Consider the following 17,510-nt stretch of genomic DNA (forward strand, 5'->3'; position numbering starts at 1 on the left):
ACTAGAAGTACCTTAGGCGCTGCAGGAAAGAGTCAACCCTCTTTTCATTCCCTCATCCTCTCTTCCTCCCTCTCATTCCCGTCTTCCGTGTCCTCGAAGTCACCCTTCACTTCTCCCTCCCGCATTCCCTCTCCCTTACCAGAAGCTCGGCGCCCGCCGGCCCTACTGGTGGATCCATCGCACGACGTTATGCGTGTCTTCAACGTGAAGACAATTTAAATTTTTCCCTTTCGATGCCGCTGGGATAAAATGGATTTCCTCGGACCGGAAAAGGAGTTCACCAACCTACGGCGAGTGGAACTTACCGTCATGCGATGTTCAGAAAATAAGTGTCATTTTTTTGCGAAGATCGAAGAGTGAGGGGGATCGGGATGGTGCGGTGGCTGACTTACATGCTTCCCACCGAGAGGGCCCGGGTTCAAATCCTGGAGACAATAAATATTTTTCAGTGGTATCCCGATCCCTACTTGAGGTGCTTTGTTGAAAGTACTTTGAGTGAGTACGCCGTCCGTCGGATGGGATGTTAAACTGCGGACCCCTTGGCGCCTTTCGATAAGAGTAGGCTGAGTTCGACGCCGGGTTTCTCTCCATCCTTCATCCTTTCCTATCCATCCCTAATGGCGCTAATGACCTAGGCCGTCGATCGCCTCCCATAAAAACTACTACTGCTCGAAAAGTATTCTCACGTGAAAAAGATTAAGTTCTTTGGAGCCGTCCACCTTGGATTTTCGTATTATTTTTCATCTCCACCGACCACTCATTCTCTTTTCATTTCTCTCCCTCTCTCTGCATGTCTTCTCCCTCTTTCTTTTCACCTCTCTTGGTTCAGTTATGAAGCGGAATTAATCTAAACCCCATCTAATTTTCCCTTGCTTCTCCCATGCGGCATGTATGTACTTGGAAGTCCATTGGCGTGCTCTGAGTAATCGCGTCTCTAAGCAATCACGTCAACCTTTCCTCATCCACCTGAAGCTAGACCTGAATAATATATCACCGTCGAAGATTCTGTTCCTTTTCTTCCAACTTCTCACAGCAACGTTCGTGATGTCATGTTTCCTTAATACTCTTTCGTTGTAGTCGTTCGTCCATCACATTATTTATGTCGGCACGTTCCCTGAATTTAATTCCTTATATCTCACTCCCTGAAAGGACTTTCCTTTGCATCAAAGCTATACTCTAATGATGTATCTTGCATTCTAAGCAGAGTTGAAATCAGATTCTTCATGCAATTCGTCGTCATCACAGTCTTCTACCCGAGTGTTGATTTTGATATGTGAGGATAGTATTAGCCTCTAAATAAAATCATAAGGCGCTTGAAACTAACTTTCAGGGTATGGGGGGCATTTTCTTTCCCTGGCACACCTGTGGTTTCCCACAAAAGTCTGGCATCCAGGAAATAGCCCTGCTTGGATTTTTAAGACGAGTTATGGAATTTTTCGAAGCTGCTTTGTGTAACACTGTGCATCTACTTTTATTCTTTATTGATAAGCTATTCCAGGTAAATCCTAAAGAATGCGTTAGAATGTTTTCAGCCCTATTTCGATACTTATCTGTGTGGTTGGTGCAGAGCAGTTGAAGTTGTAACGATCGCTGTTCGTCGGTTGCAGCCAACGAACGTTTATTCTTAATGAGCGCGTTTATTCTTATCACCTTTCGATAATAATAGTCTTTCTTCGATTTTACCTTCTCCTTAGCTTTACTACATTCATCTTCTCATCAGGGGTTGTGATTTTGGAAATTTAAATGCGTTATTTTAAATATGCCATTGACCAATGCAATGGACAAGCTAACAAAAATTAGGACTTATTAGAAGAGTACTTGGGAAATGTGATGAAAAGAGAAATGTTATCTGTCGTTGGTAAGGCCTCATTTGGAATATGCTGCAAGTATCTAGGATCCTTACAAAGTTTGATTAATTGCCGAATTGGATCGCGTGCAGCGTAGAGGAGCTAGATTTGTAAACCGTTGATATGGTAAACTTAGTAGCGCATTCAAAATATTAGAGCAGCTTGGCTAGGAATCACTCATGGAGCGAAGGTAAAATTACAGATTGAAGCTCTTGCATAAATTGGAAGGAGGCTTCTTTAGCAATGATGTCGAAAATGTATTATTATCCCCATCGTACTACAGTAGGAGAGATCATGTTAATAAAATCAAAGAGATAAAGTGTAGAACAGATAGATTTAAGATGGCGTTTTTCCACGAACGATAGGGGATCAGAATGACATAGTTCGACCGCGGTAGTGTCATATTCGGGTAAAATTATTCTGGTGTGTATTCACTCCCTGGCCACACACCCTGGTGGTGGCTTGCAGGGTATATACTATATGTATATAAAAATATATAAATCGGGCGGGAGATAGATAATTTCATAATACTTGAGGTTGTAAGACGAGATTAGAAGTAGATATTATCATCCGTCACCACTGTCAAGATAGCTGACCTTTGGACTACATTATCGGTGGATTGTTAAACAATTATTAAATCCTGAAGGAGTGTGCTTTTCCTCCCTCCTCGAAGAAAACTATTGAGGATGCTCATGGAACCACGTGTGTGAGAGGAGCCTATCTACTTGTGATAGAGCTGATACCGATTAAACGCATCTATACACACGCATATATAGTTATGGTTTTCGAGGAAGATCTGTTACCCGAAAAATCACATAGCTTGGGTGGAGCTGCAGGTGCCCAGAGACTTGCCCGGGAATCGAACCCGGGATCCTCCGGTAAGTAGTCCAACGCTTTACCCCTGGACTACCGCGACCCATATGTATATATATATATATATAAATGCGCAACGAGAATTTCGAATGATCACGCTTTCAAGAAGCCAGTCGACATTGTTGTCGCATGCGTATATAAGTACTTGCGCAAACGGATTTCTCACACTTGCAGGCGCACATCCTCCAGGTGCATAGTTCCACTGATGTTTCGGAACCGGTGAGGCGGAAGCCCTCATTCCTCCACGAGAACCTGAACATTTCCGGAAATTGGGAAAACACCGAAAGAGTGGTGATGGAAAAAGCCAGTGTATGGGGAGAGAATTTAAGAGGAATTAAATCCCACCTCTTCCTGGTGAAATTCAGCCACTCCGCCCTTCGCCTGCGTCCAATCCGTGAGGGAGTGGGGTGGAGGAGGAGGAAGAAATGCGGGGTGGAGTAGTCGAGGAAACGGAAGGGGTGGAGGAGCGAAGTAGGAGGAGAGAGGGGGACGTCAAACGGGGTGGGGGGAGGGAAAGGTGAATGAAAGAGAGTGCGAGGGGGATGGGTGTGAACGTTGGAGGCGTGCAAGAGGGAGAAGAGAGAGGAGAGGTGACGTGCGAGGAAGGAGGGGGCAAAGGGGGGGGGGGGGAAGAGAGGCTTCCCACCTTCTGTCCACATAAAGAGACGTCTTTAAACCTCAGCCTCAAGCTGTTTGACTTGCTTTTTCCTTCCTGCTGCTAATCGGAATCTAATGTTTATTTTCACCTGGAGACGACTGTTTTAATTGATCCGTTTTTGGGGATCCAGGCATGTTTTGAAATCTTGAGAAGAGGCTTGTCTTATTAAATGGGATACAATGGGGTATTTTAATTTTAATTTTGTTTTGTGTAGTTTATTGAACTGTTTCGAGTCAATATGAAATTTGGTGATGTCGCGGGAGGGTGAAGTTTGGGCAGGATGTAGATGCATAGGACAGGTCTTAACCTTGGATATTTTTTCTATTCTTTAAATTTTTAAATACACTTAGAAAGGCACAATAATATTTTAGTGCTGGAGATCAACGAAAAAGAGCTTAATTATGTGACCAAAAATTTGCATTTGAAAGATTAGATCAATATTGAAATAACGGAACAATGTTTTGCGAGGTCCTCATTCAAATCTTCGTTGTTGTATGAATTATCAGAAGTATTAATTTTTTTCATCCAAATAATGTCGATACGGAATGTGATGATTTATGCATAGTCGGCATACAATACTTTAAGCTTCGTTTCTCTTTAACAGCTCTCTTAACATTATTACTATCATCCTCATCACACAGAGTAAGGTGCCTCGAATATACCTCAATAGCGTGCTGTTATTGCTCAACATTCACCGAAATAACATATGTTTCTCAAAATCGTTGCGAGCTGAGACATCATTAAGATCCAGCTAATCTTCGACATAGTAATACTTTGTGAAAAAGAGTAGATTTTAAAAAGTGCAACCAAGTTCCTTTGTGTAATGTGAATTTCGGTCTCAGAAACGTCAAAGAACAACATATTTAGATTCTCTATCTATTTGAAAACTTATACCTTTCTACTGCTACGTAATTCTACGGAGCCTATTAAGAAAATAGGTTATAGATGTTTAGGTATGTGCCCTTGACGCATTGGTTGTGATGATGTTGTCATCTCATAAAAAAGTTTTCACCATCATATCTATGTTCTTAGTCTTATGAATGGTACAGTTTTAAGCATTATGACATCTTGAGGCGAGGAGGAAGTGGGAACTAAAACTTTTATAATTGGATAGCGTACGTTTACGCCTTCTCTCGCGCTCCAAGACCATTACTGACGCAATAAAGAGAGGAGGCATAAAAGTTTCACATGGAGTCACTTTATTTTGGTGACGGTTAATGTCAACTCGCTGGAAAATGTGTGCTGGTACATGGCTTTGGGAAGGGATGCAGCGAGAGCGCCACGAGTAGCAGCTTTGGGGATTATCTGCGAAAGCGAGAAGCCTAACTGCTACCGCGTGTGCGCCTTGAGCGCTCTAGCTAAGGGTACCCTTGTTCTTAGAGGGGCACAGGATTTAGGAGTTAAATTCAACATCATTTTCGTCAGATTTGGGGGGAGTTATTCCAGATTCAGAATGAAGGGTGAGCCTCTCTAACTAAAGGAAAACATGCTTCATATAACCCATCAATATCGTAGGAAACTGATCATGATCATCATCAGTTTTCACTATCGAAAAGAATTTCCGTTGGAATCGTTTTCAATAAATTTGTTACGAATTTGTTCATGCACGCATGCCAAAAGCAGATGAACATCACCTTTTGACCAAAGGAAATGTGCTAATTCCATAGAAACAATTCTAATCATGTCCATGTACGAAATGGCATGACAATAGAGGGGACTATTGAATTATTCATTTATAATTACAACAATCAGTAGCGAAGTGAATTAGATCCTCTTCAAATTAGCTAATTAATTTATATTTATTTATTGACAAAAATTCGTCTTATATCTTCGTTTACCCAAATCTTCACATTTCTCATTATCTGCTTGATATTTAGGTGCCACTCTTCATTTATGTGTTCTTTCTCCATAATTGTGGATAATGAAAAGATATTTTTATCAGATATAGATAAAGCTGTATCACTTTTATCTAATCAGAAGGTAGAATATTCTAGAAAAAGACATCGTGCCGGAATGTATCGTAGAGGTAAAAAATCTGTTATGAATTACGCCATAATTTCTCCTTAAATCACTCGTGTTTTAGAATTGCTTCAATACTCCTTTCATGTTAGCATGTTCTTAGAATCGGATTATTCTTCGGTCCGCCTACTGCTATCACCATATCTCACCCCAGATAGCGGAGTTACAGCGTCAAATTTTGCAAACACTGGCATTTGAATTTCCACATAGAATAAGGCCACAGGTGGTCTAGTTGAGTCGGGGAATCAGACTGTTTTTTTTTAATTTAATTCCCTAAGCGCATCCAAAGATAATTGCTCGTTTTGAATGAATAGAAGGGAAGCCTTGATGAAATGGGGCATGACTATAGGGGGTATAGGGGGTCAATTTTTGGTGAAAATATGATGAAAGGACCCTTACCAAGATTTACGCAGGGGTAATGGCTCGCGGTCTAATGACATCAGAGCTCCCTCCCAGCCTGATGGGGGTCGCGAGTAGACTGGAGCGCCATTGGCCCAATAAATAGACCGCATCATGGTATCCCTCCACCGCCTATGTACACCTAACTTGAGAGAAACCGAATAAGGTGTGCTGGTGTAATGAGCGGGCCTCAACCTCATTGATCAGAGAACAAGGTTTTATTAAAGGAGGCAGCGAGTTAACGACGGGAGGAAAAGAAAGGGTGAAGGCGTCCACTTTTGAAAGCGGCCAGAAGGGTTTAAGGGGACGGTAAATTACTTGACGTGGGGGGGGGAGGGAGAGGAAGAGAGTGGGAGGTGGAAAGTGGCGAAAAGAGGGGGAAGAACAGGAGCGAAGGAGCCAGGGACGAAGGGAAGGGTTTCCGTGAAAAATATCGCGGAATATGCGAACGGGAAGAGGAGTGGTGGGGGTAGAAGGGTTGAAGGGTCCTCGGGGGGAGGAGGCGGAGTGGTCCAACCAAAGGGGGGAGTGGGGGAGCCGTGGAGTGTGAGGGTGTCGGAAGGGAGGAGGGATTGCGATGAGTCGACGGTGGGAGTGGCCGGGCCTGGAGCCAGACGCGGGAAGGCAGTTGGGTTGCCGCGGAAACTGAAATATGCCCACGGGTGACTTGGGGGAGGGGGGTTAAGAGAGAGAGATGGGCAGGTGGGGGGAGGAGAGAGGGGACTCGCGTGTGAGGAGGACCTAGTGAGCACGAGATTGGGGAAGGGAAGATGAGGGGGGGGGGTGAGGTTTCGGGGGGATGGCGTGGGAGTTGGGGCAGGGCGAGAGGGGGAGGGGGACGGGCGATTTTTCGGAGGGTTCCACTCCTCTTCCCGGTCGGTAGTCTTGCTAGTTGCAGTTCTGTCCGCAATGGGGATGGAGATCTTCCACTGGAGCCAGGAGGTGAGTGTGGTGGTGTTCCGCCGCCTATGGGCTCGGGGGAGGCCCGACCGGGTCATGCGCTTCCGGTCGAGCCACGCAAACGGGGAAGTGCCCTCCGCAGTTGAGGTTCAACGCCTCAACACGCCCTCACTCTAAATGCATAACCAAATCTGTCTGTCTCTCTCTCACACGCTTGCAATACTCCTTTTTCTGCTGCTGCAAATCAAAAAATATTAACACACCTTCCTGACCTAAAGGAGCACACTCTCGCTGGCTGGTTGCGATTGACACTCTTGCTTCGTCTACGTTTGTTCTGCCCACCGCCATCACCGATGATCGCCTCTTCATTATCCACCGAAGGCGGGGGACAACACCACTTTCGGGGGGGTCATGACTCCCCGTGCTCCCAGAAGGATTAACTTTGAGAGAGTTTCGTAGCATATTGTCGGCCGCCCAAGTGGAAAAACCCAGCCCTTCGATCTCCGCCCCATTTCGTGCGAGACTGGCGTAAAAAGAAACCGCGGACCTCCCCCCGTCGCCGCCGGGGGCGATGACCGACGCCCTGGATCCTGGATCTCCATTTATGATCACTTATTCGCCTCTCGCCCGAATGGGCTTTTGTTTTTTTAGGCCGCCTCTATTGACGACTCTTGCGTCACTTTTTGTGCGGCGGGTCTAATGAGTCCTCGGTCGTTATCAACATATTGTGATTTCCCAAGTATGTTTTGCTGGAGGCGGTTGGTTTTCTTCTTTCGCTCAACTTTGGAAATTTTCTTTTACAAAATCACGTGATCGAGTAACCAGCATTGGAATATTTATTATTACATAGGATGTATTTTGATGTCGTTAAGGGATTATCTTAGTTGTACTGGACGAAATAATTCACATTACCTAGAAATCAGTTATCGGGGGTAATGATTTGTACCCCGGGTCGTGTAAAGAAAATATTTCTAGAGCGCGAATGAGTTGATTTGGAACTAAAATGTGTGATTTCGTCTGCGGTAAACCACTTGGATAGCATTTGTGCAAAACTACACCCCTAGAGTGTAGGATCCTGTTACTAGCAAGTGATCGGGGATCAGCGTTCAGTGAAGCAGAGAGGATTCCCGGATTTAATCGGACTTAATGCGAAATAAAACGAGGGGGTAAACAAGTCGGCCTGTGTGTTTCATTTGATTGTTATTTTTTTGGATATTAGGGCATTATATTAACACCATAGCTTTGTGTTCTGTATAAATTAATGGTGAGCTTGCGAAAATATCACTTTTTGTATACGTAAATTGATTGATTGTCGTTGTCTTACACAACATAGTGAAATATTTAATACATGTTAACCGTTCTTTAAAGTGGGTGGGTATTTACTGATAATAAGAATTTTTAGAAAAATCTCTTATATTAGTCGTTCCTGTGAGTTTTTTGTGCCAGAGTTTTGCTTCTGCAGTAAAAAGCAGGTATTATTGCTTGCTTTCGAAACTCGCTAAAAATATGGCATGGTTCCAATGCATCGTACGGATGAGTTTTCTGCAACCTTAATCACTTACAGGATATATAAATTTCCCTTTAGTTGATTCTAATTGTTTCATAAGTTGTTGAAAGGGTCCCTTATTCATTTATAATGCGCTTAATAAAATTGTTCAATAATGAATTCGTATCCTTAGTTTTCGCTGAATCTAAGTTATATCGATGGGAAGTAGGTATCGCAGTAGTCTTTCGCTCATCCTTACTATTGTTTCAAGGGTCTTTCCCTTTTTCATCAAAACATACTTTCACTTACTAATTGGTCAATGGTTTACTAAATGCGATATTTTCCGAGATTCAGTTCCTTCGGGGACCTTTCCACGTTTATTATTGATAATAGGTATAGCTAGCATGCATTGCGAGGATAGATACCACAGTAAGGTTCCTACCTTAACCACCAACCTCTGTGTATTAACCCAAATATCGATTTTTATAGGTGTCAGCTCACCTAGTACTAAGCTCAACAGCGTGTAAGATTTTCATGCCAGGATAGGGGAGCCAGTTCCTTTCCCTGTGCTGGCTATGGTTTCCCAGGAATACGTAGTGCACGAAGAATTACACAGATTTAATGAAGCTGAGTATTGATTTTTACTTCTTTTAAAACATCTTTTTTTTCTGTCTTCACGTTTTTGATTACACTGATAAGAATTCAGGAAAGCCTTGGGCAACAACAGGTCTCTCTTTGGAGAAAGTTTCTAACGTAGGTTATTTCCCTACTATCTTTATGAGGCGATGCGAGCATTGTTTTCCATGATTTAGTTCGAACGTTTTCATCACTTATTAACGGTTCATTGAGTTGAATAAATGTAAAGATTTTATCAATTTTTCAAAATGAGAAATTCGATTGTGTTCACTCTAGATCCAAATTTTTCTTTTGCTTTTTAAATCGATACTATCTAAATTGGGTTCCTTCTTACGGTTTTCTGTGTACATAATCAGAAGGAAATCAGCGCTGTTTCAATTTGTGTAATTCGTGTAGTGATTTAATTTGCTTGGAGTTATGACTGTTTTATTAATGTTAAAATATTTTGAATAATTTGGGCATTTTAGAAGTACATTTAAGTTTCACCTAAGAGTATCGGCAATTCACGTTGGTTAGAAGAATAGTTTTAATATTTATAACATGAAAAGATTCAGTTATAACAGTTTTCGCTAGTCGTGTGATTGCAAGTGGGCTTGATTCTTTAGAATATGTTAGCCATATATAATTATTTCTTTTATGGTTTTCATAGAATTGTTTGAAAAGTTATATTTTCATCATCATAAAAAGCATGCAAACACTCAACGAGGTGTCTAATGGTCGCTATAATGCTTAAGAGACTGATTAGCTTAATTCCGGCAATACCAAGACCTCTCCTCGAAAAACTTCAGAATTCTTTTCTCCCAGTATATTCTATCTTCTTTTAAATTATTTCGAATTCCCATCCCTTTCCTCCCGTTTATCTATGAATAAGTCTTCAATCACATTCTTTACCATTCCGCGATTTTCTTTGTTCCACTCTCTGTCTTCTTAGAGAGGATACTACAAATCGGAGCAACTGGTGTAATTCAGATTGGATAATTATGCACCCCGAGGAAGCACTTGCCAGTGTAGCGTTCATATTTTCGGAAATGTCACTTGGGGATAATGATGTGTGTTGTTGGCAGCGAAGTCAATTAAATTTATTTTGGCCATAATTATCCCAAAAAATAAATTGTGCAGCATAAAGGATGGCGAATGCATTGAAACAGGAATAGCTGCAGGGAGTGAAAAGGGAGAGGTCAAATCGATCGCTCTTTGAATGCTTTGTTTCTATGGATGTATTTTTCCATGCGTGAGTGAATCTAGTATTTGCTAATTGGCATAATTTTGTGTTTTCAATTAAAAACAATAAAATTATTCCACCAACAAGGACTTACTAATATTCAGTATTCGAAAACGGAAAAGTAATACTCAGGAAGATATATTTCAATCAACCCTAATTTAGTTTTATTATATTAAACGGTGCTTTTGGGGTTTTTTTTAACAGGTTATTCGATGATCTCCCAAGAGAGATATTTTCTCTTGCCTCATAATTTTGCATTTCGCTTGGGGGGCTATCAGACTCAATTGATTTTGTGGTAAACTAGATTACACGAATATTTGTTTTGTTTTTAAATTGTATTGTTTAATCTTATCATTTTATCTCTAAGGTTTGTTAGTTTTAACTATCTAGCACGAATTGATTTTGACGAAAAATTTTTATGCAGTAGAAATGTATTCAGTTCAGTGTTTACAAAAAATTTTTTAAAATAATTTATATGCTAATGTTTTGGCTGTACTTCTACACAATGTAAATTTGCGCAGTTTTTTTATCCGTCAGGTTATATCCAATGGACCAATTTCAGAGCTTGAAGTCATTCTCCCTGATCGGAAAATACTTTTTTCGATTTTTTCACTCTGAAATTTTTGCATTGTATTGCACATTTAGTGGATGACTTCGTTAAAAGTTACCGTCGCGGTATCTACCGCAGTTATTTGGAATTATATCCAATAGAATATGAACTGTGTATTCTTACATGCGAGTTTAGTACTGTCTACCTACGTAAACCGCATGTGCGTTGTGACTCCCTTATAAGTGTTATTTGTTTTGGTTGATTATTAAATGAAATAACCGTCTTAGAATATTAATTTAGGAACTTCAACTAATCTCTTAAATGTAACATTTTTTTTCTTAAGTATTTGATTTTTTAGTAAGCAACTGTGAAGTTTTTTGAAAGCAACAGTAGCCATTCTAAATATGGCGCACTGTTATTCTTTAAACCATACACTGGCACTTACTTCTTTTGTCTACTTGGCATCTATCTTTGATATAACGGTTTTTCGTGTTTTTTTTAACCCCATGGATAAGAGCCAATTCCGATTTTATTTAAGAGCGGCATGCTTGGGTGTTTTGGGCTGACTTTCATGAGTATGGCAGTTGGAAAAGAGTATTTATTGCGAGAAACTGGCCTTAACGACAATAATAGCGATCTTAAGGTCTTCCTTGGGCAGTGTCAGCATTCTCTCTGAAGGTTAACTTACTAATCAGCTGCCCTTTTCGTAAGTTTTCAATGTCGCTCTTAAAAAAGCCATTTTTCACTTTCTCCCGGCGAAAAATTCAGCATGCCATGTTTGTACTTTTGAATTATTACCTTCAGTTTCCGTTTAAGTGAGGGCATAAAGTTTATTTGTGAGACCAAAAAAAATTGTGTGCAATTTCCCTAGTTTTGTCTGATGTACTTTCCGAGATGTTTATATTTATTATCATCCATTTGTACCTATCATTTGTATGTGAAATTGTGAACATATTAATTTTTTCAACGTGGTGGGAATTTGTCGTGGGTGCACGATTTCCGGGCTAAATAGCAATTTTTGTAATTCGGTTTTTATACGTTCTGTTTCTCATTTCCGTCCTCTGTACTGATGCAATGTCACCCGTGCTCTAGTGAATTGTTGCATACCTTTTTGGATTTAGGAGAAGTGTTTGATTGTCACTTATACACCTGAACAAACTCCGTGATAGATGTACAACGATTGATGCACTCGTATTAATAGATGTACTCGTGTCTAGTTATGCTACACAAATCAATCATAATGTACAAAACAGGCGAGACCAACAGTATTAGCTGTACTCTTATTAATGTTAAAATTAGTAGTAAGGATGTGGATACAATTTTTGAAATCATAATAAAGCGTTATTATCAAATAAAATGTTTACCCATAGATTCCTGACCTTATATGAGTACGAATCTACCATACGCAAATAGTATCCACGTATGTCGTGGAACAAAAATGGCATAGCTTGATATTTCAGTTAAAAATTTTCTTGATAATTCGCGATTTTATTTGTGTAAAGGTATCATGCAAAGTAAATTATTTGTTATATCCTCTTCCAGACAAAATTTAAATGAGAAATTATTTCAGTAATTAGAATAATTGTATTGCTCTTGGGGTGTAGTAATGGCAACTTGATAACCCTAACATTACTGTGATTCACGAGAGTGTAAGGTTTTGGCAATTATTTCAAAAATAGAATAAGATGATTGCGGTGAATTGAGAAATTTCTTTAAAAATGTAATTCTTTATCGAATACATAATGTCCATGGTATTTCTTTATATGACATTATATTTGTCACTCGCTTATCAAATACTGCTGCATTAATTATAGCTAGGATGATCGTTTCATTTCCCGGACAAAATTTGAGACGCAAAAAAATGGCATCGAACCCAATCATTAGCGTCTTACATGTAGGTATACCATTCTTCCATTAATTTGCCCTGTTCTTTTAAAATGACACTTTATCAAAGATACCCATATTTATTTCATACTTAAAGTAGCTCTCACTGTCATTATATTAGAATGTTAAATTTTATTATGTATTTTCTAAGCAAGGCGTGAACTGTCTCTCAACTTTTTTCCAAACGCATCCAACGCTCGTTCGGGGTTAGAAATGTTTTATGTGAAATTTATTTAAGTAAAACAAAAACACTGCACAATAGTAATGTTCTCAGGGTCCGCACTTGTGCGGACACTGAGAACATTACTGTTGGTTTCGCGTGTTTTGTACATTATGATTGCTTTGTGTAACATAGATGTGTAAACCAATACTAGAGTGACAATAATAATTCTAATTGGCGACTTTTGACGTATGTCTTGAGTATTTTGTTGGTGCCTGCACCAAAATGCCTTAGTGGGCGCACTACGACCTAAACTGAACATTGGCTATTCTGTCTGAAACAACTTGCTAGTGAGGTATTACTTATTGCAATTACATACCGCCATTATATTTTATAAGGTTTTTATACCCAATTTAGTAGCATTTCATCCAAGCCTTATCTCTGAATATACCAGTTAGTGAAATATGTTTAAGTTTTTTCTACTCCTAATTTAATCGTTTAGCATATGCAAGCTGAAAAACTGGCAATGTTAGAGCTATTTCACGCCCTGCTGAAAGTTTCACTACGTTCGATATCCGCAAAGGATTTGACCTCTTACTGTAGTCATTTATTTGCCCTTATTTGTTTGCTTTCGACGCAACGCGTGAGGAGATAGGTTTTCAAAGAAATATTGACAATATCCACCGTTGTAAGGTGACAGATATAAGTATGTACAATTATTCTTAGCTGCTTGCTCAAAGGCACACGAAATAAATCCATTGTTTAGGTTCCATTTTGTATATGAACATTATTTTTTCTAGCTATGGGAACACTCGTAAAATGGCAACATAGTAGTTGCATTTGTTAAAAATATAATTAAAATTTAATATCAATTAGAAAAGGAATTGCTGCTTTGATGCCGAAATTTTAGAGCTTCGATTATAAACGCGGAAAATGAAAATCAAGCGTTCAAATGAGTCTTTTCGTTTCTGGGAAACTAATAATGACTCCAAAAGAATGGCTACTTGTAAACAAAACAAACAAAAATTTGTTAAAATCCTTCATTTCTAATCTGTTTGTCAGCAATCACCCCAATTACCTATATTCTTGAAATAACCATATGATATGTACGCTGGATTATCCAAGCACGAAATGGTTCATGTTAGATGTCTACCAGTCACTCAGAATTGAAGTGTGCACACACGCACATACATACAAACATTGATACCTGTATATGTGTGTGTGTTTTCATAAAAGTAAGGATGCACGCCCATAAACCGCGACGTCTATTCCGAAGAACCTTTGCATTCTTATCGTAAAACTATAACAGCGATTGCAAATAATTCCAGTATTTCGATTGCAGTAATTCCTCAGGTTTGTTCCGACGAATAAGTTATTGCCATTCGCTGTAATGATGCATTTACCCCTTTGTTCATTAAAAATTGGAGGCCACTTTGAAGAGTTATTCTCCAAAAAATTACCAAAGCGTAACGAAACCTCGTATATTTCAACTAAAATTACGAAAATAACTGGAGCATGTATGAGGCGCTGCAAACTTGCCAGCGATGTGATGGCTCGACAACAATGTCAAGTGGTGAAACGTGGGATAACTTCCAGAAGGCTAAAAATTATTTCTGTTTCTGCACATGCCAAGTGTATTTGGTTCTTGAGTTCCATGTAGTTTTTAGTCCATTTTGCACATGGCATAAAGCTTTAGTGAAGAGAAGGTTTCTAAACCTCTTTCCAATGTTCTCCAGGAAATATGTCTTGCAGTGAAGCAGGAATTGTGCCACACGTTAATGTTTGCTGAGATGTTGCGTGTTCCCAAATATTTTGAAAAAAATGATATCTATAGCACGATTTAATAACAATACCCTTTGACTTATTATTACGTGGAAGTAATTATAATCCTTATCTTGTTTTCTTTCACGTGTCTGGTTAGTTACTCCACAGTTGCTATTATATTTCTGAAAAACTATTCGAGAGAAAAATACTAAACAACATAATACGCTTTCTCTTCTATCAATTGCAACTCCTTTCCATTCTTGATATTTTTTGTCTTCTTTTCCAAAGCCTAAGATACTTATTTATCTATTTTATACATTTCCTGGTCTTTTTTGGAACCTCTGTACATCTTAATGTGCCCTTCCAAAATAATAACGAAAATATGTTTGCCGGTTTTTATTCGATTCGTTGAGTCGCTTTGGTTTAGCCACCATTTCTGAAGTGGATCCTTAAGTATTTCCAAATCTTGCAAGACGTCCTCGTCTCAAATTTCAATGCAGAGCTCAACCGATTCGTGAAATTTGAAGTCCCTTGCGAAGTTAAAAAAAGGCAGGGATACGAGCGAAAGTAATGTCCCCGGAGTAGCAAGGCTGTGTTGATGTGGTTTCCGGGGAAACTTTCTTTCTGGCCGCGAATCAAACGGAAGCAGGGTAGCCGCGAATATAGTATTTCTTGTGATTCCTTCCCCTAGATCCCCAAGGGCGATTCGTCCCTCGACTGCACAGGGGCAAGTCGAATTCCGACCATCCGTGACGTCGGAAAATTTGGATGCGGTGGGAGTGAGCGGGGCAGAATAATGCCAAAAACTCTCGAATTAGGGACCCGAGACAAAAAGAAACGCCCCATCCATCGGATGGAGGACGAGAGAGGGAGGAGGATCTATCTCCTGAGGTCACTTGCGCTACGAAGAGGGGCTGGACGCGTGTGGGAGTGGGGTGGGAGTCGGGAGGAAAGTTTATGAGAGAGCGGGGGTTGGGGTAGGGAGTGGAGGGGGAAGAGTGATGCATCGGGGCTGTGGAGGCGAGGATAAACTGCGGAACCGTGAGATTTTTGGGGGTCCCCACAACGTGAGATGCGACCGAATTGACCTTGGAGAGCTTCCTGTGTCGAGAAGGGCGTTGGAAATACACCGAAGAGATGGTCGGGGGCATCCACGGCTGCGGCGCCGGGCGGAAGTGGGGGTAGGAGGCGAGGTGAAAAAGAGGTATTGGGAGGAATGTTAGGGATGGAGTGGTTCGCGGGTAGACCGGGGAGAGAATTAGTAATGTGTTTTGAAATCGGGAGGGAATTGGGTCGCACTATTCAAAAGAGGTGATATTGTCAACCCCAAGGGCGGGCATGTGTGTTCGATTTTCCCGCCCCTATCTCATCCATGCGTCATAACGCGTGGGGATGTGTGGGTAGGGGTGGCGGCCCCCTCGGTCGGAAAGGATTCAAGGCCTGGGAATAGTTTCGGGGGCCTTGTAGCGATTTATCGAATTGGCTCGCCTTGGATTCGATTCATAACCAGTGGATTTCCTCCCCTCCGCCCCAGCATCGCTCTCTCTCTCTCTCTCCAGCCAATCCCATCTCCCTCTCCTTTCCGCTCATCCTTTCCGGTCTTGCCGACCCTTTCCCCTTGGGGCCCCGCCCACCTTGGGATCCTCCACCACTCCTTATTTAACGTTCGCGAGCGGGGAATGCGCTACCTTGCCATCCTCCCCCACACATCCCTTTCTCCGCAAGCATTTTCCCTCCGCGGCCTCTTCTCCAGCATAATCCCGAGAGCGGGAACGTGCAGATCAAACTGGAGGGGGAGGGTGGGTTGCGTACACAACGCCTCCGAGAATAACCCAGAGCGCAGTCAACGCGAAAGTAACTGGTTATGCTTTCGTAGTCATTTATCAAGGGTAAAAAAAATGGATGCGTAGGAAAATAAAACATTTGTACCGTTTTGACTCCGAGTATACGCAAGGTCGGCTTTAAGCAGATGTTTCAAGTCTATCGTCACACTATCGGGAGGCCATTTTGGAATCTAAAATTCAGTTGCGAATGAATTCGTGCGTGGGAGTGATTTTCGTTCCGTGTCGCAAAATCCTCTTCCTCTTTGTGCCTTCCTGTCGTATTAAACCAACGCTTTGATGGCCGATAACTCTAAATTTTTCGCCGTGGCTTTCTTTGCCAAGCCAAAGTTATTAGTAAGTTCCGTTTTCTTCAGTAAGAAATAAGTACTAGTCTAAGGCTACAGTTTCGCATTTGTTTACCTAAGCCGATTTTTATTTAATAATGCACTTGTCATGCATTTCGCCTTTCATGCATAAAAAAATAAAAACAGGACTTCAACCCAAATGAATATATATATATATATATATATATATATATATATATATATATATATATTATATATATATATATATATATATATATATATATATATATATATATATATATAAACGAGCTACTCAAAGATAATGTCAATAATTACGTTATTATTAAATCCAGCTGGTGTGGAAATATATCTAATAGCTTATATCTAACTATTTCCTGTTAGCATTGAAATCATAACTCAAACGATTGTAGAAAAACGAGCTTCGGATTAGGCTGAGAATGTAGAAATTAGTGTTCATTGACAGTATTCATGAATTATTATAGAACTTGAATTTATTAGTTTTTACAATGACATAAGGCGTAATTACAGCTATGCTGTACGATGCACGTATAAAAATGTTCTATCAAAGATGGTGTTTGTGATGTAAATCCAGACGGGCGAACCTTGTAAACCGTTGATTTAACACACCTAAAAGTCTGAGAAAAACATGAGCATATCTCTTATGAACTTCCTGAATCTAATCGATAAGTGATAATTCATTCATAAGTGCTATTTAGTCATTGAAAACTTGAATACGAATGCGAACATAGATCTACTTCAAACTGGATTTTTTATTTTTAATCCAATATTTTCAACTGAAAAGTTACATCATAGTGTGAAATGTGGGAGTTTTTTAGTGTTTACACATCGTCGATGATATCTTTGGCTGTCAGAAACCCGTCATCGTAATCTTATTCCGATTTGGCCAACATTCGAGTTCTCTTATAGTGGTTCAGTATTATTTAATACTATGAAGGATATGTT

At 40.4% G+C, this 17,510-nt stretch overlaps 1 protein-coding gene across 9 annotated transcripts in view; it reads left to right on the forward strand.

Moving 5' to 3' along the window:
- tmod (tropomodulin) overlaps nucleotides 1–17,510 on the forward strand; it is a 136,909-nt gene that overhangs the window by 43,479 nt on the left and 75,920 nt on the right. The window contains exon 1 of one of the 9 annotated variants that reach the window (XR_011701529.1): nucleotides 6,693–6,738. The exons of the other annotated variants lie outside the window; for them this stretch is intronic. The gene's annotated coding sequence lies outside the window, so the exon portion shown is untranslated. Of the gene's footprint in view, nucleotides 1–6,692; nucleotides 6,739–17,510 lie in introns of those variants that run through there. 9 annotated transcript variants of the gene reach the window in all.

The sequence above is a fragment of the Hetaerina americana genome, unplaced genomic scaffold, assembly GCF_022747635.1.
Source record: "Hetaerina americana unplaced genomic scaffold, ioHetAmer1.1.p SCAF_3, whole genome shotgun sequence".
Classification (NCBI taxonomy): Eukaryota; Metazoa; Arthropoda; class Insecta; order Odonata; family Calopterygidae; genus Hetaerina; species Hetaerina americana.